Below are 22,728 nucleotides of genomic sequence, written 5' to 3'. Positions count from 1 at the left end.
AATGAAGCAGCAACACACGGGAGTGTATATATATGGATGTACATCGAGGTATCAAGTTGATTAAGACGAAGCAAATTGGACGTGAAAATTGCTAAAGGATTGAGCTGTGCACTCTGACGAGCTGACAGATTGCTAAATAATTGCTTCGTTACTACATGAGTGCAAATGAGCCGTAAACAAGTCCCGGTCGATGTGGCGCTGGAATTGAATGGGATTTGGTATCTCCGAGATTGAGTTGAAATTTAAACTTAGTTTTAAGCAAGTTATCGATGATCTATGATATTTTGCCTTTTCGTACACTATTCCAGTGCACGAATAGCTATATGTTCTCTCCAAAAAGTGACTTTTTAATAGAAGGCCCGGAGAATCGAGTCACATATACCAATCTACTCAGCTCGACGAATTGAGATGATGTCTGTGTGTGTATGTGTGTGTGCGTATGTGTTTTTTTTTCTAAACCATAGGGGGCTAATCTGCTCAACAGACACCCTTACAGGAAGTTAGGGTAGTGTGGGGCTGAGGCCGTCTTCTACAACAATAGTAAAAGCCAGGACTACTCTCTCCTCGTACCCACTAAACACATTCCTATGGTCGCCAAACCCTACGTCTCTCCGGAACCACCAAGAAGGTATTGCTTCAGAGAGGGGCTAGTGCACATCGCACCCTCAAGGTTAGCTGCGTAGCCTGCAGCAACGAACATCGATGACTCGCTTTGGAGAGTCCATCACGGTAGCATGCTGGCGCTTAGCCAGTTTCCCGAGTGGTCCTCGCCACTCCCTTTGTCCTCGGAAGGCGGGCAGGGTCAACCCCGCCTGCGCCCAACCGCTTGGCAGACATCAAGAACTGATGCCCACGTGCAACCCGATCTGACCTGCTGAAGGCAAGGGTATCACTACCCTCGAGGCCCTATCAGCTGCACCAGAAGGTTGCTGAGAGCAGGGTCTCCACCTACCCCGACCCTTGCCGGGGACCCCTTTCCAACCGCGGGCTCGGATCCAACCCAGTAGACCGACGCCACGACAGCACCGCTACCGGGACTTCCTCTCCGCGGCCACTTAATCGCTGTAAGGGTCGATCTCGACCGCAGGGCACCGGTATGACCTACGAAGCCGATTCCGAACCCCTGGACCACCTCTTGTACTGCATCTGGACTAGCCATTCTCCGAGTCCACGCGCCACCTCCTCTCTAGCTCCCAGACGATATGGGTGATAGCCGTTGAAACGGCGTTTCAGCTAACCTCATTCCTATACATCCTCTGGACCAAATTGTCCGGAGTTGTATCTTCCCCGCATGTGGCAAGCATGCGGTCACGCATTGTGCGAAAACGCGGGCACACGAACAAAACGTGTTCCGCCGTTTCCTCTAAACCATTGCACACTGGGCATTCGGGAGAATCCGCATGCCCGAAACGGTGTAGATACTGTCGGAAGCAACCATGACCTGTAAGGACCTGTGTCAGGTGGAATGTAACTTCCCCATGGCGCCTATTAATCCAACTATCTACCTTCGGTATCAACCTATGGGTCCACCTTCCTTTGGTGGAACTGTCCCACGCGCGCTGCCATTTGACCATAGGGGCCATCCTGCGTATGCCTCTTGTGCCGCGCATTTCGAAGCACTCCGTGTCCTCACTGATAAGAATGCTGATAGGCACCATACCAGTAATGACGCAGAGAGCGTCGTGTGACACGGTACGGTACGCGCTCGCAACCCTCAGACACATAAGCCTGTAAGTACTTTCCAGCTTCCGTCGGTAGCATTCAGTACTTAGCGCGGTGCCCCACGCCGCGCCGCCATACCTAAGTATGGACGTAGCAACACTAGCCAGAAGCTTGCGCTTACTGGCGTACACCGCAGAGCTATTGGACATCATCCGGGACAGTGCCGCAATAGCTGTGGAGGCTCTTTTACAGGCATAATCGACGTGGCTACCGAAGGTAAGCTTATCGTCGATCATCACGCCCAAATGTTTGACGGAGCGCTTTGACAGGATTGTGCACTCACTCACACTGATCTCCGCTTGCTGCTCTGACTTTCGGTTGTTAACAACCGTAACGTCAGTCTTGTGGTGAGCCAGCTCCAGTTTCCTGGACCGCATCCACGCCTCCACAACCTTGATCGAGTGGTCGGTAGTCAACTTCACCTCCTCGATCGTTTCACCGTAGACGTCGAGCGTAATGTCGTCGGCAAATCCGACAATCTCCACTCCCACTGGTTACTCTAACCTCAACACCTCGTCGTACATGACATTCCATAACATCGAACCCAGGATAGAACCTTGCGGGACTCCTGAGGTTATGTGAAAGCACTTCCGACCCACCTCCGTGTGTGCGTATGTGTGTGTGTGTATGTGTGTGTACAAAAAACTCACATCACTTTTTGGCAGTAAACCTCAACAGATTTTAATGACCGACGGTTCGTTCGACGCGGCATATAGTCCCATTGTTTCCTTTGAAAATGGTTCGAATCGGTCCATCAGTTCCGGAGTTATTGCCATTTAGGTGTTCCAGACCAGTACTCCAGGAAGGGGTCAAATGTGAAAATGTAACAAACCCATACATGCAAATAATCTCAGTCCAAATCTGAACCGGTAGTAATTCGAAACCGGTTCCGGGTGTCCCGCCGGAAGTGGCCAATGAAAGTGAACCAAAACCGTGCATGCGACACGTCAAACCGCGGCGTTTTCGATAACCTAATGAACAGTAAGCAGCAAAATAATCTCAGACCATACCTGAGCCGGTAGTGTTTCAGAACCGGTTCCGGGTGTCTCGCCGGAAGTGGCCAAATATAAAAATGAACCAAACCCGTGCATACGACACGCCAAACCATGGCATTTTCGATAACCTGATGAACGGCAGGCAGGAAAATAGTCTCAAATCATATCGGAGCCGGTAGTGATCCTGAACCCGTTTTGTTCTGCGGGCATTCACCAAATAGAAAAAAGAACCAAACTCATGCATGCGACATATCAAATAGTAGGGGTACTCACTAAACAGATTAAATTGCTGCGTAAGCCATGATTTTCTGCTTATTTGAAATGTTTCATGATTTTGCGAATGACATAATCAAAGATTGCCTTGGTGATCGCGACGTTTATTCAGTTTAATCAGTTTACGCTGTTAAGTGAATCCCCCTAGTGTTTTTTTTATTACCGTAAAAAGGGGTGTTAAGGGATGAAAAAATTTTTCGTCCCCATTAATTCATGGGTTCTACTTTTTAAAACTTTCAGGAAATGAAGTCCGATCATTGTCTTGCTGCCTGCTACGCGTATAGATTACAAAAATTGACGATTTCTTGGAGAAATTGATGATATTTAACAAAATGTGCGAATTTTTGGAAAATATGAAAATGGGGTGTTAAGGAATTTAAGGGAATGAATGTAAAAGTTCTTATATTTTACAGAAAGATAAAAAATGATTAATTGTAAACAGTGACTGTAATATTTCTTGAACATCATCGAAAAAGATTATCATAGTCCAGTGCATAGTGCAGGGCCAGTTTCTTTGTCGTCTACCATTGTATGAGTTTTTTTTTGTTAAAGCCTCGAAATCTAAAAAAATACCGTCAATTGTACCTGAGTGGCTTCAGTTTTTAACAAACACAGTATTTAGAGTAACCAAATTGAATTGTTCAGGCTGACTAACAGGTTGTAAACTAAGGATGTGTATTTACAGTTATTTGTTCACTTGAAAACTCATTTATATTGAAATGTTTTAAATGCAAGCATCATTAGACGACCCAGGGTGTAAACTGTGTATTCAATGCTGATATTTCCACTCTGGAGCATCGCTGATAGGTCGTGCTTTAAATTCTGAGATATTTTAGCGGTCATGAGTCATCTTCATAAATACTTTCTTTTGCAAGAGTTAATAGCAGTCTGGTTTAAATAATATATGGAACAAGTGAGCATATTCCACATTTTCAAAAAGCTGTCACGTTTTAGCGCCAATCATTAATCATGTTTATATAAAAAAAAACAGATTATTCCACCTAGTGGTGATAGTGCCTTTCTCGTCGAATATGAGCTCATGAGCTTTCCGTCGACGTTAGCCAAAATGTTCCTGAATCCTGAAAACACTTTATATAGAAAAGCAACAATTTTAACAAAGCCATCATCGATTTGGGAAACTTATTGATGGTACATATTCCGATGTAAAGTTCAACATCAATACAGAGCTGACAAATATCAGACCTCTCAGTTGACTGCTTGACCGCCTAAACCCTAGTCGTGCATTAGGGTCATTATGACTCCATTTCATGCACTACGGCAGCGGGGTGCATGAAGAAGCTTAACTTTATTCACAATAACAGATCACTTTGTGATCTTCGCCAATGTTAATTTAGCACACTTTAGGCTATTTTTTTATCATTGGTAACACGATTCATGTAAAATTTGACCTACCTACGAGAAAAATGCATAAAATGTAAATTTTCCATTCAAATTTCAATCGCAATGAGAAGAGTGAGGGCTCAACCAGCCGCACCCAAATTGTGAGCAGTAATTTTAGAAGCAAAAGGAGATTGAAGATTGAAATATTGAAAACTGAAACTTATATTTTTTCTATAAAACGTTGATCCATCCTACTATACATTTACACCGCTGGAACCAGAAATGGTGTGATTTGAAGGGATCGCTTTGGTCACGACTTTGCTCTTTTGCATATATGAAGACTTTGGCCATTTCTTCACTTATAATCTTACCCAACGTTTACAGGCCATCAAAAAAGCCACGATTTGATATATCGCTTTGACATTTATTTTGTTCACTTCTATAATTCCGCTATTTGATGTACAGCTTGCATGGGTTTTGTTAAATTTCGCGTTTGACCACTCCCGGTGGGACACCTTTAATCGATTCCGGTTGTATCAAATATGGTCTGAGACTATGTTCTTGTCAATTGTTCATCGGGTTACCTAAGAAGCTAAAAATTAATGTAATCTGAGGCTATTTTCTTGCTAACCGTACAGCAAATTTTTGAAAAACCCACGATTATATGTATCACATGCATGATTTTGGTTTACTTCTATTAAATCGCTTCCGATGGAACACCCGCAACCGATTCCGAAATATTATTACAAGTTCTAGATGTGGCCTGAGACTATTTTCTTGTTGACCGTTTATCAGATTATCAAAAACGCCGCTATGGTTTAGTTATTTCTTAGTAGTTTCTATATTTTACCACTTCCGGTGGGTTACTCGTCTCGTCACCAGTTTTGAAATACTACCGGTTCTCCAAAAAATGGTCCGAGATTGTTTGTTGGCTGACCGATTATCATGTTACTGAATAAGTCATTGATATGTCACATATATTGGTTCTCTTTTACATTCGACCATTTCTGGCGGGACATCCGGAATCGGCTCCGTAACACACTGATATGGCTTTCGTCTATTTTCTTGCAACTGTTCATCATGTTACCTAAAAAGCCGTGATTTGAGGTACATATCGCATGCATTGGTTTGGTTTCACTTCCGGCCCGAAACCGGTTGCGGAACACTACCGATAGTCTCTTAAGTAGTCTGAGCCTATTTGCTTGAAAACGTTTATTAGATTATCAAAACTGCCGCGCTTTGCTGTGTCGCATGCATGGGTTTGGTACAATTTTATATTTAGCCGCTTTCGGAGGGAAACTCGGAACTAATTTCGGAACTACTGACAGTCCATAATGTGGTCTTAGCATACTTCCTAGATAACCGGTCATTAAGTTGTCGGAAAAGCCTTGATTTGATGTGCCGCATGCAAAAGTTTTGTCAAATTTTATATACGGTCACTTCCGGTGGAGCTCCTGGAACCTGTTCCGCAACACTACCGATTCAGATATGGTCTGCGACTGTTTTCCTGCTAACAGTTCATCAGGTTATCGAAATTGCCGCAGGTTGATGTGTCACATGTATGGGTTTGGATCATTTTTATATTTGACCACATCCAGCGGGACATCCGGAACCGGTTCCGGAACATAACCGGTTCAGATAAGGTCTGAGTCTTTTTTATGCCAACCACTCATTGGATTATCAAAAAAGTCGCGCTTTGATATGTCGCATGCATAGATTTGGTTCACTTTATATTTGGCCACTTCCGGCGGGATATCCGGAACCGGTTCCGGAACACAACCGGTTCTGATATGGTCTGAGACTGTTTTATTGCTAACTGTTCATCAGGTTATCGAAATTGCCGCAATTTGATGTGTCGCATGCATGGCTTTGGTATTTTTTTTATTTGGCCACTTCCGGCGAGACACCCAGAAACGGTTCCGGATTATAACCGGTTCAGATATGGTCTGAGACTGTTTTCTTGCTAACTGTTCATCACGTTATCGAAATTGACGCAGGTTGATGTGTCGCATGCATGGGTTTGGATCACTTTTATATTTGACCACTTCCAGCGGGACATCCGGAACCGGTTTCGGAACATAACCGGTTCAGATAAGGTCTGAGACGGTTTTCTTGCTAACTGTTCATCAAGTTATCCACAGTTTGATGTGTCGCATGTATTTGTTTGCTACATTTTTATGTATGGCCCCTTCCAAGGGTACTGGTCCGGAACACCTAAATGTCCATAACTCCGGAACGGCTGGACCGACCCAAACCATTTTCAATAGGAAACAATGGGACCAGATTCCGCGTCGAATGAACCATCGGTCATTAAAATCGGTTAAGGTTTACTGCCAAAAAGTGATGTGAGTTTTTTTGTACACATACCCACACACATACACACACACATACACACACACACACATACATACACACTAGACCGGGTCAACATGGTCATTTTTTCGGAACAAAGTTTTTTCGATGCCTCTCATGGTTCCAAACAATTGTGCAAAATTTGGGCGCGATTGGTTGCGTCCCCGCATTCCGCATTGCATTTGAAATTTGTATGGAGTTTTATATAGAAAAATCTAATTTTTAGCATTTTTCTCCTGAGAGTCTTGTACTGTATAACCAACGATGTTAAAGTATAGCCAAGGGGATGCTGATAAACTTTGCCGAAAAGAGTAAGGTTCTAGAGTGACTCTGAAAAAAGTTATTAATGTTTAAAGTATGATACCTCGGTGAAACTACTGAAAATCGTTTTTCCTGCCAACACTGCCGGTGCTTAAAAGGATCAATTCGTCCTTGCTTTATATTCTGACATTTCATGGAACAACAACCCCCGTTTTCATCAACAAACATCACAAACATCAATCAAGCTAGTGGTTTTCAGTCAAGTTTTCAGTCGAATTTCAAATTATTTTTCAATTGAAAACCAATTTTTTTATCATTTTAGGTCAGCTCTGCTTTTGGGGAATGGTTGTGGAGGTATTTTAGAGGAGTACCGGTGCATTCGTTCGGCAAGTTATGATCCTCGATCTCGCCATCGTTTTAAGTAGGACGAGCTAAAGGTAGCGGAGCAGACAATCGTCTAAAACGTCTCGAAGAGTATAGCTAGCCGATAATTGGAAGAATCTATTGAAAGGGAAACCAGTGTCCGGGAAATCTCCGTTGTGTTGGCTCCACGCTGCAGAATCTGAGAACTGTGAACATTAAATCGTACTACCCAATGGATAATCATTTTTCCTCCACTTATTGCTACCATAAACAACTACTACACGCCGGATTATTGTTGTTGTTAAGCGCACACATTCTGACCATTAGGAAAGAGAAACTTCGCTCGACAGGTTGTCTAATGTTGCTACCGATGCTTCCAAACAAAACCGTCTCCCCCTAAAAAGTCTACGTGGTTTATGAGCAGTCTCTTATAACACTGTTTATTACTTGATTGATTATTTATAACTAAAAACTACACCTATATATGGGATCTGGTCCCGTCCGAGTTCAATGCCGACGTTAATTCCACTAATCTCTCGATCGCATGCATTCTTTGGTTAGCCTGATCTCTTCTGGATGATGATGCACCAGGCGGTTCATCAACGCAGTCCCGCACTCAAACACACCGAACTCCACCTCCAAAAAGTCATTGGGGTTATCCCCGTGACATGACTACGCTGTTGGTCCAGACTGAGGGATGTCTCAAGTCTAGACCCATCACCAGCCTCTCAGAGAATCTTGACTATCTCTAACCGCTCACACCTGCACATTTTTTCAGTGGGAGGGTAACTGCAAGCATTCCCAGAGATTGATGTCACTACAACTCCTGTCAATCGCCTCACCCAGTTAGAATTAGTCCATCGCAAGATCCGAAATGTTTGTAAACGAGTCAGGAGTATCTAAACCAGCTCCACGAACGGAACGAACGTTGTCGGCCATCGGTTAACATTGAAGTTGGCTAGAGGGTAATGATATGCGACGATAATCTACCGCCCATGGCCTGGAAGCTAAGCCGAATCGAGCTAACCGACCCCGGAGCAGATGGCCTTGTTCGCATAGTTACTCTGCGGACAGCTTCTGGGGAGCTCAAACGACCGGTGGAAAAGGTTTGCCTCCTTCCGGAACCGATTAGGGAGATCGAATTCTACTTTCATTTTCAAAATTGTCACATAATTGGATAAATATGCTTTATTAATTTATAGTTTTAAGAAGAAATGAATAAAATGTTTGTAAGGTGAACTAACTAGCAGTCTTTAATTCAAACCCATAACCGCCGCTTGCTATTAACCAAAATGTCGGTTATTTGGCTTCTGTATGAACAGCTCACGCAATCATCCTTTGAAATTGGTTGCTAGTGTATGATCGGTTCGTTTGGCGTCTAATTAATGAAGTTTGCAGGTATGATTGCTACCACCAAGCATATTAGTGTCCATCTGTGGTATCTGCGGTCGATCCGTTGTCCAGAAAATGGTTAGCCGACCGCTAAAACCGTGGTGAGATCGAGGATCATATTGATATGGATTACTTTCAGGGGCGTTACCGGTCACAGAAAGATGGGTACACCTGTACTCCTCTAAAATACTTTCGGAATCATTCCCGAAAAGCAGAGCTAACCTAAAATGATAAAAAAATTGTTTTCAATTGAAAAATAATTTGAAAATCGAATGAAAACCACTAGCTTGATTGATGTTTGTTGATGAATGCGGGGGTTGTTGTTCCATTAAATGTCAGATTATAAAGCAAGGACGAATTGATCCTTTTAAGCACCAGCAGTGTTGGCAGGAAAAATGATTTTCAGCAGTTTCACTGCGGTATCATACTTTGAGCATTAATATCTTTTTTCAGAGTCACTCTAGTACCTTACTCTTTTCGGCAAAGTTTATCAGCATCCCCTTGGCTATACTTTAACATCGTTGGTTACTCAGTATAGGACAAAGTTGAGCCTCTCAGGAGAAAAATGCTAAAAATTAGGTTTTCCTATATAAAACTCCATACAAATTTCAAATGCAAAGCGGAATGCGGAGGCGCAACCAATCGCGCCCAAATTTTGCACAGTTGTTTGGGACCATAACAGGCGTCGAAAAAACTTTGTTCCGGGATGATATGATCAAATTTGAGTTTTCCCATACAACGTTGACCCAGTCTAATACACACAGACATCACCTCAATTCGTCGAGCTGAGTCGATTGGTATATGTGACTCGACTCTCCGGGCCTTCTATCAAAAAGTCATTTTTGTAGTGAACATATAGCCTTTCCAGTACACTGAGTGTACGAGAAAGGCAAAAACCAAACGGGAAATATATTTTGAAGAATACGCCTTCGTTAAAACATTACAAAATACCTAAAGAACACAAACTTCTGTAAAGAGGGGACTACTGCGACATTAGCTTAGCTTAGCTTAGCTTAGCTTAGACTGACTGCACATATCCATGGTTGCTACTCCGTGATTGACTCGAACCAATGACAGTTGCACAATGAATCAACTGAATAATTGACTGGGAGTGGTCAACATTCTCACTGTGCACGCTTCAGAGGCTCTCTTTAACAGTACAATAACGGCGCCGGCCACGTCCTTGCAGTCAGGTTGGAAGAGTGAAGGAATGTTAATAGCAACCTTTGTTATGTGAAAGTTGGCGTTTACCGCACGTCTCCACCAAAAGCTACAGGAAGGAGTGATTGTTAGTAGGGCAGGTATCGTTGGGTCAGGATTCACTTCGATAAAAAATATGACCTTTTGGAGTTGCAGTATGCCGTGCAAACTGCAGTGATTTTTTTTTTTTTTTTTTTTTTTTTTATTTGTGAATTTTAACTTATTGCTAATTCTTCACAAACTTCAGTGATGTTGTTCGCTTCACGCGGAAAGCAAACAACCAACCACCCTCGTCAGGTGATTGCTCAATATTGACTACAAATGAAGCAACAAAGTGCTATTGTTCGCATCACGCGGAAAGCAAACAATCGACCACCCACGTCAGGTGATCGTTTAATATTTACTATTAAAGACGCGACAACACATACAAACTTAAGCGCTATTGCTCACTCCGCGCGGAAAGTAAACAATCAGCCACCCGCGTCAGGTGGACACTCAAGATTTACAACAAAAGACGTGTCAAAACATGCAATCTGATGCGCTATTGCTCGCTTCACGCGGAAAGCAAACAATTGACCACCCACGTAAGGTGATCGCTCAATATTTATTCATAAAAATACTTGTAACAAATATACATGGACAGATACCTAAGAAAAATAGTATGTCGTTAAGAGATTGCACAAAAGAAATGAAATGCAATAAAAAGAAGAGATAGTTTGTAAAATGCCATCTCGAACAGTGACAAAATGGAACAAAAATCCAAGTCGACACTCATGGAGACGAACTATACAAAGTCAATGAAAAACTATTTGAAAAGAGGATATTATAAATATATGGTATAAAATTGTATTAATATAATTGATGTAGAATCCATAGAAAGAGAATAACAAGGAACAAACTCACCGGATAATCGCCTGCCATCAATCGAACCAAAAAATGCGAAACGAAAAAAAAAAAAAATCGGAGCACCGAAGGCAACGCGCACGCGAATCCGGCCTCCAGTTGCCGAGCCGTCGCTACACACACTGACTGAAGCCGGGTCTTCTTCCTCTGCCATCAATCGGATCAAAAAGCGCAAAAACCAAATGGAAAAAAAACTAAATCGGGGTACCGAAGGCAACGCGCGCGCAAATCTGGCCTCCAGCTGCCGAGCCGTCACTACACACACTGACTGAAGCCGGGTCTTCTTCCTCTGCCATCAATCGGATCAAAAAGCGCAAAAACCAAATGGAAAAAAAACTAAATCGGGGTACCGAAGGTAACGCGCGCGCAAATCTGGCCTCCAGCTGCCGAGCCGTCACTACACACACTGACTGAAGCCGGGTCTTCTTCCTCTGCCATCAACCGTACCAAAAAGCGCAAAAAGCAAATGGAAAAAAACTAAATCGGAGCACCGAAGGCAACGCGCGCGCAAATCTGGCCTCCAGCTGCCGAGCCGTCACTACACACACTGACTGAAGCCGGGTCTTCTTCCTCTGCCATCAATCGGATCAAAAAGCGCAAATAGCAAATGGAAAAAAAACTAAATCGGAGCACCGAAGGCAACGCGCGCGCAAATCTGGCCTCCAGCTGCCGAGCCGTCACTACACACACTGACTGAAGCCGGGTCTTCTTCCTCTGCCATCAACCGTACCAAAAAGCGCAAAAAGCAAATGGAAAAAAACTAAATCGGAGCACCGAAGGCAACGCGCGCGCAAATCTGGCCTCCAGCTGCCGAGCCGTCACTACACACACTGACTGAAGCCGGGTCTTCTTCCTCTGCCATCAATCGGATCAAAAAGCGCAAATAGCAAATGGAAAAAAAACTAAATCGGGGTACCGAAGGTAACGCGCGCGCAAATCTGGCCTCCAGCTGCCGAGCCGTCACTACACACACTGACTGAAGCCGGGTCTTCTTCCTCTGCCATCAATCGGATCAAAAAGCGCAAAAAGCAAATGGAAAAAAACTAAATCGGAGCACCGAAGGCAACGCGCGCGCAAATCTGGCCTCCAGCTGCCGAGCCGTCACTACACACACTGACTGAAGCCGGGTCTTCTTCCTCTGCCATCAATCGGATCAAAAAGCGCAAAAACCAAATGGAAAAAAAACTAAATCGGGGTACCGAAGGTAACGCGCGCGCAAATCTGGCCTCCAGCTGCCGAGCCGTCACTACACACACTGACTGAAGCCGGGTCTTCTTCCTCTGCCATCAACCGTACCAAAAAGCGCAAAAAGCAAATGGAAAAAAACTAAATCGGAGCACCGAAGGCAACGCGCGCGCAAATCTGGCCTCCAGCTGCCGAGCCGTCACTACACACACTGACTGAAGCCGGGTCTTCTTCCTCTGCCATCAATCGGATCAAAAAGCGCAAATAGCAAATGGAAAAAAACTAAATCGGAGCACCGAAGGCAACGCGCGCGCAAATCTGGCCTCCAGCTGCCGAGCCGTCACTACACACACTGACTGAAGCCGGGTCTTCTTCCTCTGCCATCAACCGTACCAAAAAGCGCAAAAAGCAAATGGAAAAAAACTAAATCGGAGCACCGAAGGCAACGCGCGCGCAAATCTGGCCTCCAGCTGCCGAGCCGTCACTACACACACTGACTGAAGCCGGGTCTTCTTCCTCTGCCATCAATCGGATCAAAAAGCGCAAATAGCAAATGGAAAAAAAACTAAATCGGGGTACCGAAGGTAACGCGCGCGCAAATCTGGCCTCCAGCTGCCGAGCCGTCACTACACACACTGACTGAAGCCGGGTCTTCTTCCTCTGCCATCAATCGGATCAAAAAGCGCAAAAAGCAAATGGAAAAAAACTAAATCGGAGCACCGAAGGCAACGCGCGCGCAAATCTGGCCTCCAGCTGCCGAGCCGTCACTACACACACTGACTGAAGCCGGGTCTTCTTCCTCTGCCATCAATCGGATCAAAAAGCGCAAAAACCAAATGGAAAAAAAACTAAATCGGGGTACCGAAGGTAACGCGCGCGCAAATCTGGCCTCCAGCTGCCGAGCCGTCACTACACACACTGACTGAAGCCGGGTCTTCTTCCTCTGCCATCAACCGTACCAAAAAGCGCAAAAAGCAAATGGAAAAAAACTAAATCGGAGCACCGAAGGCAACGCGCGCGCAAATCTGGCCTCCAGCTGCCGAGCCGTCACTACACACACTGACTGAAGCCGGGTCTTCTTCCTCTGCCATCAATCGGATCAAAAAGCGCAAATAGCAAATGGAAAAAAACTAAATCGGAGCACCGAAGGCAACGCGCGCGCAAATCTGGCCTCCAGCTGCCGAGCCGTCACTACACACACTCTAAAGAGGGGACTACTGCGACATTGAGCAATAACTATTTGACCAGTTTTCTAATTATATGTATCAATCTAACATTTGTTTCTTAAGATCTATATTGTATAAGTTGAATTTATCATCCATAGCAACTGTTGGGATGTCCATGGCCCAAAATGAAATCCGTAATACGTCATTAAGAATAGTAACTGTTATACAATCAATAAATCACCTCAAAACTTCATGATACAAATAAAAAAATATATGAGAAATTTGATCCCCTAACACCCCACCAGTATATGAAACTAAACTTTTTTCACAAAAAATGTCGGTGTTCGAAAGCCACCTTAGTTGCATCAAATATTTTACCCTCGTCTCGTTTGAAATGAGTTGTAGAACACCTTACGGTTACTCACATATTTTTCCTAATAATATTTCTGACCCCACAAATGAATGTTTCAATGGTAGCGAAATTGAAAGAAAGCAATGCCGTTCTATTTTTGATGTCTAGTGTCCAGTTAAAAACGTATTTTCATGAGTGATAATCCTTATAGTATGCCTTTATTCTCAACACACATTTGAAGCGAATTTTCAATAAGTAATTCAATTTTTATACGGTTTGGCGATTTTTCAAAGTAGTGTGTGAAGATGAATCCCTTAACACCCCATGAATTCTTAACACCCCACTGTACCTGATGTAACTTCTGGGAAATATTCTCGGACCATAATAAAAGTAAACCAAACCCGTGCATTCGATACATCAAATCGCGGCTCTTTAGATGACCTGATAAGCGGTTAGCAAGAAAATAGTTTCAGACCTTATTTAGGACAACCGGTAGTGTTCCGGATGCAAAAAAAAACAAAACAAACCTATGAATGCGTACATCAATTCGCGACTTTTAAGGAAAACTGATTTACAATTACCAAGAAACTAGTCAGACCTCATTAGGGACAATCGGCACAGTTCATGAACTGGTTCTCGTTGTCCCACCGGAAGTGGTAAAATGTAAAATTGAACAAAGCCCATGCATGCGGTACCGGAAAACTCCTCGACAATTATTGCTGTCGAATTGCCGGGCTAAACTTTCAATTTGACAAATTGGTCACCCTACACAATCTTGTTTGTTTTTGTTTTGATTGTCGGATTTGTTATTGAACACAAATTCTACTGATATTGTGGTGGTACGAGTGGATAGTTTGTTCTTTCTACGAATGTTGGCTTCCGGAGTTCATTCCGGTTGATCTCCAGACGGATCAGGTGTCCGATAGCACCAAATTTGAACTTCCGGAAGTTCAAGAGAAGCGGCTACGGGTGTGAGTATCAGCACAATACCGGATCATTCGCATTTACAGTGTAGAACGCTGTGACATTTGATGTTTTTTTTAATTCGATAATAATTGATATAAGCTAATCAAAAAATGTCATATTAAATAGTGTCGAATAAGCGGGGTAATACGGTATATCGAAAAGCAACTTTTGCGATATCCTGATGAAGAGTTCGTGAGAACATAACCTCAGACCATATTTGAGGCAGCCGATAGTGTCCCGGAATCGATTCCGGGTGTTCCACTTGAAGTGGTCAAATGTATAAGAGAATTAAACGCATACATGCGATACATCAAATCGCTGCTTTTAGGTAACCTGATAAACAGTAAGCTATGAAATAGTCTCATACCATATTTGGCACAACTGGTAGTGCTCTGGAACCAGTTCCGGGTGTCCCGCTGGAAGTGGGAAAAATGATTAAGTTATCCAAACCCATGCATGCGACACATCAAATAGAGACTTTTTCGATAACCTGATGAATGGTGACCAAGAAAACAGGCTCAGACCACATTTACTTTAAACTATCGGTAGTGTTTCGGAATCAGTTCCGGGTGTCCCGCCGAAAGTGGTCAATTATAAAAGTGATCCCAACTCATACATTCGACACATCAAACCGAGGCTTTTTTAATAACCTGAGGAACGGCTAGCAAGAAAATAGGCTGAGACCACATTAGAGACTACCGTCACAAATCAGTGCAGGCGATAAATATGTGTAAGGGAACAAAATCTTGATAAAACTAAAGCCACATACAGACATCTCACTCTACTCACTGCCTATCGTTCTTGTTTCAACAGTTGATTCAAATATTCATCAGTTCGCAAATTGGACGCTCACGATGCTCGCATCTTTTTTGCTCCTGTTTGACGTTTACTCACTACCGCCATCTAGCCAGTGGTTTGCGAAACGCAGCCTGTTTCGTGACGATGAATATAATCGCAATTTGTTCCAAGTGATATGTCTGTTTGTCTGTGCTAAAGCGATCTCATCAAATCACACCATACCATTTCAGACTCCTGAGGTGTAAATAAGCAGTAGGATTGGTCAACGTTTTTTGGGAAAATTAAAATTGAATCGCAAACTCCGAAAAAGTTTTTTCAATCCCTTTTTACGTCTTTAATTACTGAGTAAAATTTTGATGCGACTGGTTGCGCCCTCACTCTCTGTAATGTGGTTGAAATTTGTAAAAGATTTGTATGTAAAATTTTACATGCATAATTTTTTTGTCAAATTTTTCATTAATCTTGTAACCTATGATAATACAATATAACCTAAATTGTGCAGAAAAAACTTTGTTTAAGTCAGGTATTTTTCAGCTCTTCCAATACATTGAACATGACCCGAGCAGAAAATAATGTCAAATGAATAACATATCAAGGTATTACTCCCAAACACTATCATACTTCGATAAACTCTTCATAAGTGGTGAAATAGCAACGAACGAATACCATAATTTTGGATAAATAACACCAGTGTTAATATTTCAACAATAATTGCATACCTAAAATTTCAAGTGCTGCATTAACTTTCCAGAAGGTATTGAATAACAAAGTAATAACATTTCTTATTATCAAATTGTTCGATGGTTCAGTAATGTAATAGCAGGACTGGTTCGTTAGATTTTTACTGCTTAATAAAAAAAATACCATATCAATACCAAACTCTGCTCAAATATCTCTAATTTTTATTGTGATGTTTTCATAAAATTCCGTAGAATAACAAAGCAGTAATAATTTGAGGTCTTAGAGCAGAGACTGCTCTTTGCATACACTGAAAATATATTTTGTTGCATGGTACGAAATCGCTCGTCCAGTTTACAACCGCCATTCATTGTTTTCTGCAACAAAATTAATTTTAATATGCTTGAAATCGTTTCGTAAAAAAGAACACTCCGACACAAACAAAAACACATTTTTCTCTCTCTTTTTTGTCGGACCAACATTCAGCATGCTAAAAAAGCACACGTTCATCAGCTTGCTTTCCACCAGACTCCGAACATGTATCTTCTGATTCATACCTACCAGGGCTAGACACCCATCTGTAGGCACTTGTTGAAAACATCCGGATACAACCAGAACGCTTTCCACGCTGATTTTAATTATAAATAACTTTTACTTCCAACTTAGACCAAGCCCACTCATGAGCTCAATCAAGCGTTTTAACGTTAAGTAGAGCCCCGAACAAAGAAGCGAACCGCACCGGTCGTTGCTAAGTAGGGCTCGAAAGCGAAAAGTTTACGTACGGTTCGTAGCTGGGCTTAGAATATAGAGACACGCAGAGTACGGTCTCTATCCGTAGGCTCGTGCGCTCTCTCGCGTTTAGCTCTCTGGGTAGCGTAAAGAGGAGACGAAAGAACATGAGTATGGATTTGTTGCCAGGTATATAGTTTCTAGAGAATGATTTTCTTGTTTTGTATAGGTAGGAATTTATTTTAGTTTGCATCAAATATTTGAAATTTTCAACCAATCAATATCATAGATCGTTACACGAATAACACAACAAATTGTCTGACATAGAATTGTGATAGAGTGACAATACAAACGCAGAAAAATAATAGGTTTAAATTGACAAGCTTTGCTTAAGTATGTTATGAATAAGGTTTTCGCTTCTTCGCCAATTTTAGGATCATGCATATCGAAAATCTGGCTGGCTTGGTTCGTCGTTGCATCGCGTCGTCGTTCTGTGTGTGTGCTTTTGGAGGAAAAAACTAGTTTTCGTGCGAGTCGGTCGTGTGATGCCAGCAGCGGATGACATTTCAGTCTGTCTTGGTTCGTCGTTGCATCGCGTCGTCGTCCTGCGTGCGTGCGTGCTCGTCTTCGTACGAGGCGGTTAAGTGTGTTTTTGGAGGCAAAGTGGAAGTGCCGCTTTTTTCATTCGGATTGGCCGCGTCGTCGTCGACAATTTGAATGTGCACATCGTCGTACCCGTGTGTTGTTGTAGCGGTTTAGTGTGATTTTGAGGCCAGTTTGTGGAAGATGCTGCAGCACATATGCACTGGACACTTCGAAGGATGTTTATTGGTGAGCTCGTTCCATTTTATCACAATAATTAATGCTATAGGATGTATAAAATTCTGCACTGGGTTTTGTGTATTTATCTAACAAATATTGAAAAGTTCGTCACGTCATGTGTCGGCGCTAGTTCCAAATGCACATTTAGTTGGTAATAAATATTTTTCTTTCATTTTTTGCATGTGCACAAAAATTTGAATGGTTCGTCATCTTCGGTGTCGACATTTGTAATATTTTAGCCCAAATGAATAAATGTTTTGACTCAAATAAACGTTGCATGAATTTCTGGAAAAAAGAGTAGGTCGGTAAAAGATAGACGGCGAACCATGCGGTAAGATCTTTCTGATTTATTTATCCCGTGTTATTTTGTTAACACTTGTGAATCGATCGCGTTCAGCATTGTCTCGCGCGGAAACGCAAACTACAGATGCGTCGGTGTTTAGCATTGTGTTCTCCTTAGTTGCGAATGAATAACTTATGTAGGGTGAGTTTTGAGGCACAATAGATCGCGTTCGTCGTCCAAGGTTTAGAAGGGTATTTCTTCGCGAGCACATTATTAATCGCGAATCAAAACATTACATTCGTTTATCACGTCGAAATCCTCAACACATCTCCATTTCCCCTGTCCAAACTCCTAGTGATTTCTCGTAGTAACGCAGAGAATTCCTCGGTTATTGGCCTAAGCGAGAATCACGTCATCATTTCCTTCCCTATCCTCAATTGACCTGCATTCGGACGCGGCCGGCGCTGGTATTGCTTATTGAAAAGTATTGGGATTGCAGCATTTACACAATGAAGAGAAAGCTAATCCCAAGCATCATCTGTTGGTTCTTTGTGTAAATGCAGTTGTCCTTGCAATAACAGAGGAGCAACCGCGGGCGGTCAATCATGCTCATGCTCATGCTCAATTTTAGGATCATGCATATCGAAAATGTATTGATTTTCTCTTAAAAATTGTTACGATTGCTCATAATCGCACCATTAGTTTTTGATTCGGCCGATCGTTTCGAAACTAATATTTTAAGAAATGTATAGTGATTCAGTGAGTTTTGCTGTTTTAACACGTACATGTTTGAGCCGGGTTTTCTACGCAGCAAGTAAAACTTAGTTTCGCACATTTAGAAAAATGTCCAAATAAATAACTCGCGAAGTTCGTTCCGACGAGTTTCAAAATTATCGTCATCCGACGCAGATTCCGGTGAGAATATGTGCGTATTTTCTAACCCGAAAAGAAACTATTTGACGGTAATAAGTGACCACAAGGTTTTCTTTCTTCACTTTCCGGGCTGAGATCCTCCGCTTTGAAAGAGCTGTGCCTCGCGCTTCGTTTTGTCGTGTATATTTCAAAAAGGCAAAAGAGTTTTGGTTTGATTGCTGTTTTTGTAAATGGTGGTCGTCAGTGGGTGGTTTATTAAATATTAATTTCTCCCCTGTAAATTCGAGAAGTACCTTGCCGAAATAAAATATTCTGTACTCCAAGTATTTCGAAGAATCATCTTTGCGCGTAAATACAACGCAGTAGACCAGGCCGCTTTGATGCATGTGTCATATCTCTGATATGCTGCAAGCATCAGTATTGACAAGAAAAGTAACACGATTGCTTTCCAGGGTGATTCCGCGTATGTATGAGATTAGATAAGAGTAGTTACGATTTTTCAAAGATGCATTGACTGTACCTAACTCAACTCAGATATCATAGAAACACTACAGTTATTTCTTTTTGTAAAAGCTAAATCATACCGATCAAAATCTTAAAAAATGTAGTCGAGCTGCCAAGTTTCACCAATTAAAATAGGCGGTGTGCAGGACTGCCATATTGTAAGTTCCTCGTTATAGAAAAAGCAAGGCGTTGGATGTTAAAATACAACAATTGTTGTATGAAGTGCCAAAAAGGAGAGTGGGCCCATTATGTACTTTGACAAATACACAGTCTACTTCAAGCGCATAGAATCTGCTTCCAACAAAATATTCATATACCAGCATCCAAAAGATCACAATATATATTAAGATTTGCGAGTGATGCTTTGTAACTAAAAGGTTGTGACTGAGTATAGAATTAGCTGATGTTAAAATACACGTTAATGAAAAAAGGTTGCGCAAACTTATCGCAGACTGTTAGAAGACAGCTTCTACTATGACCAGGATTCAAGAATCTTGACCTACGCGAAGTTGTAAAGGAGACAACTACGTTATAAATGTTTTGGAAATGCAAGGGATGTAATTATTCAATAAACCTAATTATTAAAAAAGATGCTCATAATCTCAAATTCAGATAAATTTCTTGCGAGAAAGGCAACATGAATATTGAAGAGATGGATATTATTTTATATAAAAATTCAACCTACAAGTCATACAGTAAGCCACAAACATATAATTTAAAAAAAGATTGCTTGAATTCCGGGATTAAATACAATCATAAATTATTGAGAAAATGATATCTTTAAACGCACCAAAACTGGTACAAATTTCCAAGGGAATAATTTATTTGAATTCAATTTTTACTAACAGTTTTCAGTCTTATCCAAAACCCCATCTTTCATAATATGAGCACAAATTATTACACTGAATAAGATTTGCAATAACCCCATAGGAATACACAAAATATTGCGATGATTTACAGAAGTGCAAAAAACCGATGGTACGGAGAGAATAGAGACCACCGGTGCGCAAAGGCGACCGATCATTATTTTACTCACATGGAAACGAACGACCGGTGCGAAAATGGGTTGATAACGAAATTAAAAATCGTTAACGACGTGCTGTTGCGTGTGTAGTATTAAGCCCACGGGTGGGCTTGGTCTTAGAGCATGTTTCTTTACCTCTTCTCGCTCCAATAAATCATGAGGGATGACTGCAAAGCTTTGTTGCATTCTTCGAAGCAAAATTTACGCATGATTAAATAATAAAAACGTTTGACATTAGTATATTTTGATTCATTCTACAAAGCTGGAGCTAAAATCTACGAATGAGCAAGTTCATCGTCTGTCGGATTTGTGTTTTCGTACATGATACAACTCCATTTGTACTGTTTCAGCATGGTGGTACGAATGGATCATACATTATACGCAAATTGCTATCAATTTACGAAAACCTGTTTTGCGAAACATATTCGTTAAGATTTAACGAAAAAATAATTTGAGTTTAGTAATTGTAAGGTATTCGCTTCTACTCGGGAACGTCGGAATATGTGCCATCAATAAGTTTCCCATTTCGATGTTGGCTTTGATAAAATTCTTGCTTTTCTGTATAATATTCTCAGGATTCAGGAACACTTCGGCTTACGTCGACGGAAGGATCATGAGAACATATTCGACGAGAAAGGCACTATCACCACTAGGTGGATTAATTTGTTTTTTTTTTCTTTTTATTCGTGAATTTTAACTTATGCTAATTCTTCACACAATAATCTATGATCTTTTAGTTACAAATTATGGATGCGAGTCCCATTATTTCAATTTTGAACCTTGGTTGACATCTATTTTGCCTATTTTTTTTTCCTTACGAGGTCACGGCTCCATAGCTCATAAGGGGCTGTCCATTAATTACGTAAGGGTTTATGGGGAGAGGGGGGGTTTGAGAAATCTTACGCGCCATACAAAAAAATTTGGGTTCTCATACAAAAAATCTTACAAGGGGGGGAGGGGGTGTCTGAAAATCGCTAAAATTCCCTTACGTAATTAATGGACAGCCCCTAATCATTACCTCCGTTGTTCTAATAATCTAATTCCACTTGAGATTTAAACAACCACGCTGTCTTCAATGCAGGAAAACGAGATTTATTATTGGCCCGACGTTTCGGCACTGACGTTTAGTGTCTTTTTCAGGGGTACTTAAATGCTCATTTTTGGTCTTCGTTTCGTCTAACTGTAACTTTCCTGTTGAATTGTTTTTCGTACATAACTGATTTCGTTTGTCTAGTTTTGCAACGGACTGTGCACAACTGTCAAATAATAAACCACTTTTCCTCACATTAAAGACTGCGTAGCCGTTTAAATCGCAGTTTAAACATCCCAGGCGATTTACCATAAGGTTAATGCTACCATTATTTGATATTCGATTCAATTTACGTTCCGTTATAGTACGGAAATCGATATCTACCTGTATGATAACGCCCCTTTTTCCGAACAATGTTAAACCTGCTATCTATCAATCAGCTCATTATTAAAGAACTGTGCTTGCTCAATCCCCACAACAATGAACTCCTGCATTCTGTACCATGATCCTCCATTACACATCCTCAATTTCCAATAAATTACACATTCACATTAACTTCACCCACCCACATCGGGCGTGATTGTGTTCCACACACCCCCCACAGCAGCGCAAAGGGGTTGAAAGCTGGTTGGGGAATTAATATGATTACACAAGTTTACAAAATAAAACGAAAGTCGTGAACTTCTGTCAACGACCAAAATTTTTGAAGCACAATTTAGCGCTGATTTCGAAACCGTGCTCCAAAAAAATTCAAGTAGAACAGTTTTCGAGCTTTAGCTCAATATCGAGTTTTACAACTTTTTAAAATATGGAATTTACTAAAATTCAAATATCTTATGTTTTGTTCAACCAATTTAAAATCTTTTTCCATAAATTAAAAGCTGAATATAATACCTTTCGATCATCTGAAGGCAGGTTTTGCGTCAGATTGATGACATTCAAGATAGTGGCTAGTTTGAGGGACGATCTCCTTAAATTTTAGCAAAATTTCCAAAAATTTAAGAAGAAATGTATTTTTTTCAATAAGAAAAAAACATTTTAAAAATTCTTTCTCGACGTTTATTTGACATACCATATGTGGGCAAGTTGCAGTAAAAAATTCAGCTCAATCGAAGCATTGAATATTGAGAATGAGATGTGTGAAGTGAGCGACTTTGCTTAAAAATAGAACAAAAATCAATTTCAAATCATCACCCTTGTATGGAAAGTCGAAAAAATTTCCGCTCTACTGTAGTTTTTTTCCTTCGCGTTTTCAAACTCAGGGCATGATTCTACACCAAAAATGATCATCAGCTTACGGAGTTCAAAAATGCTGTAAACTAGTGTTATCATACTCAATTCGATTTCGGGGAAGCTACAATCCAATCTTATTGAAATTATCATAGCCAGCGTGCTCCGGTTCCACCACACTTGGTCGGCCTCGCCTAATGTACCACATCACGTGATTCAAAGGAATCACTGGCGTATTAAGGTGTGGATAATTTTAGTCTAAGTGTGCAAGGGACTCATTGCTTGA

General features: G+C 41.5%; 1 protein-coding gene and 1 long non-coding RNA gene across 3 annotated transcripts in view; both read left to right on the top strand.

Annotated features, from left to right (window-relative positions):
* LOC109423294 (rap guanine nucleotide exchange factor 4) overlaps positions 1–22,728 on the top strand; it is a 957,479-nt gene that overhangs the window by 203,722 nt on the left and 731,029 nt on the right. The window lies entirely within an intron of this gene.
* Positions 10,150–13,096, top strand: LOC134287469 (uncharacterized). Its single transcript, XR_009997324.1, has 2 exons — positions 10,150–12,854; positions 12,996–13,096. It is a non-coding gene; the product is annotated as an uncharacterized LOC134287469 (long non-coding RNA).

Source organism: Aedes albopictus, chromosome 2 (genome assembly GCF_035046485.1).
Source record: "Aedes albopictus strain Foshan chromosome 2, AalbF5, whole genome shotgun sequence".
NCBI classification, from domain to species: domain Eukaryota; kingdom Metazoa; phylum Arthropoda; class Insecta; order Diptera; family Culicidae; genus Aedes; species Aedes albopictus.
The sequence above is the reverse complement of the archived record's forward strand: the minus strand, read 5'-3'. Positions and strand labels throughout refer to the sequence as shown.